The following is a 2,360-nucleotide window of genomic DNA, read 5'->3' as shown; positions in this document are numbered from 1 at the left end:
GTCTCTTATAAAAATTTAATTTAAATTTCGTAACAGATTTTATAAAGAAATACATGTTTAGGTTTCTAGACTATTAACTTTATGCTTTTTTTTAATTTAATTATGTAAATAAATTTTTTATATGCAAATATATAAGGCCTAAACTGCATTACAAATCTTTAGAGCTTTCTAAGATTAAAATAAAAGAAAAATTAAACGAAAAAACAATGTTTTTGTATGTGTTAGCTCTAGCTTTATATTTTTTCCTTCTTAGACAATTTTAAAAAATTATGTATTTGACGTATTTGATTTAACTGCATATGAGACTATTCATTTTAGCAAAATTGTCAGTAAATTTAAGACTGAGATGAAGGTATAGATCAAAAAAATAGAAAAATACTGTTTTCTTAATTTTTGTTTCTAGAAATATTTCTTTACATAGTTTCTTAATTTACAAACCATTTTAAATTATAATTGAAATGGAAATTCAAAAGGGTCTAATTGCCAAAAAAATTAAACTGAGATATTGATAAAAAAATATATATAACATTAAAAAAACTTTGAATTTGTATTGAAATAGTTTTATTAGGCAAATTAAACAAGAATCAATAAACGTGTTATATTGTTATACACAAAACAAAAACTATCATTGAGAAAAACTAATCATAACACAAAATCCTTTTTTCACACAAAGGAGCCTTTTAATTCGATTGTGTTTTTGATATTATCATTCTATGATATTATCATGATATTATGATATTATCATGATTCTATGATATTATCATAAAACTGAACATATTTAACAGGAATATAGTCCATCATATCTTTTAAGTTTTTCAGCTTCTCGGCTGAAATACGGTTTCTGCAGTCGAGGTCTGAAACCAATGCTACCAGAATTTCAGTCGACCTTTTTCCCTTCTTTAGAACATTGCAAGTGGTTCATTTCTCGAGCTGAGAGAAGGTCTTTTTGGTTTTAACAACTTTTAATCCAGGCTATTTGTGAAATTTCAGTTTAGTCGTATTTAGATATTCGCCTGCCATACTCTGAAAATCTTTAAAATCGTTTTTTTCCATACGTAGTACATTAAAAGGTCTTTGGTGGCCTGCCTCTCTAATCATCTTTTCTATATTTTCGAGAGTGTAGTTTTATACAACGCGTTTTCTCTTTTCTATTTGTGCAAAATCTCTATCACAAGTGATATATAAATGGCCACATATCAGAAATTTTTGCTCAACCTTTTCGTAGATACCCTTAGAAACTAGGTAAATCATCAACATTAAAATAATCTTGTTCTTGTTTTCTCCTATGCAATTGTCACTCCACATGACCAAATTTTTTCTTTTAGGAAAATTTGAGTGCAAAATTACTTTTAGCAGACCAGACGCTATTTCATTTCCACTTCTCCCAGTAGCACATAAGAGGCACATAAATGCATCATCTGTATCTGACAAATGAATTCCGAGGTTAAAACAGGACAACTGCCGACTGTAAAACATGTCAGAATGTGTTAGTGTCGGAATAAAAAGCACTTGTTCTAAATCAATCGAAATAGTATTGTCATCACTTTCTATTACTTGTGATTTAGCAATGTCGGTGTTCATTGTGACTCTTGCATTTTCCGCTTTACGATGATGCAATTCCAGTTTTTGCGTAACTTGTTTTCTTTCTGGATCAGACAATGAAATTGATTTAATCTTATTTTGATAAAGATTACACTTCGAACATGTATCTAACCTAGGCCTTCCGAATCTAAAATTTGAAAAATCCTTCCTAAATACCATTGAGTAATACTTATAAGTAACGGTTGATTGTGGATATTTTGCTTTGTACGCCAAAAACATACGATTTAGATTTAAATCTGGACTTTGAAATTCTTTGATTGACTTATTCCGGATGTAGTGATTTTCCTCGCGAGGAAAGCTCTAAATATGATCCCTGACATGCTGACGAAATTCTGGCAAATACTTTCTAATTTTCGTTCCCTTACCACGTTGATCTGTGTACGTCGTATGTCCCATTTTCTTTTTTTCGACAAGTACTTGCACTCTTTTATGACTCAGCGGAAATATGTCAGAAAAAGTTTTTCGACAAACCTGAACATGTTGTCCACTACTATTAGGAACAGTATAAGTAATCGTACTTTGGCGACGACTTTGTTCTGGCATATTATACGTGCCGTGTCTCCTGCGACCTACGTTTATAGCTTGATTCAGTCCCAAAAGAAAAGTACCCTGCTTATCGAAATTAGCAGCTTCATAATATTGACGAAACAGTGCGTTTCTTTGCTCGAATGTTAAAGATTTGCAGGCATATTTACAAGAACATGTTACCTGTAACAAAAAAGTGAAGTCATAGTTTGGAGCTTGTTTTAAGATTAGAA

The sequence above is a fragment of the Anthonomus grandis genome, chromosome 1 (genome assembly GCF_022605725.1).
Source record: "Anthonomus grandis grandis chromosome 1, icAntGran1.3, whole genome shotgun sequence".
Taxonomy (NCBI): domain Eukaryota; kingdom Metazoa; phylum Arthropoda; class Insecta; order Coleoptera; family Curculionidae; genus Anthonomus; species Anthonomus grandis.
This window is presented reverse-complemented; position numbering follows the sequence as displayed.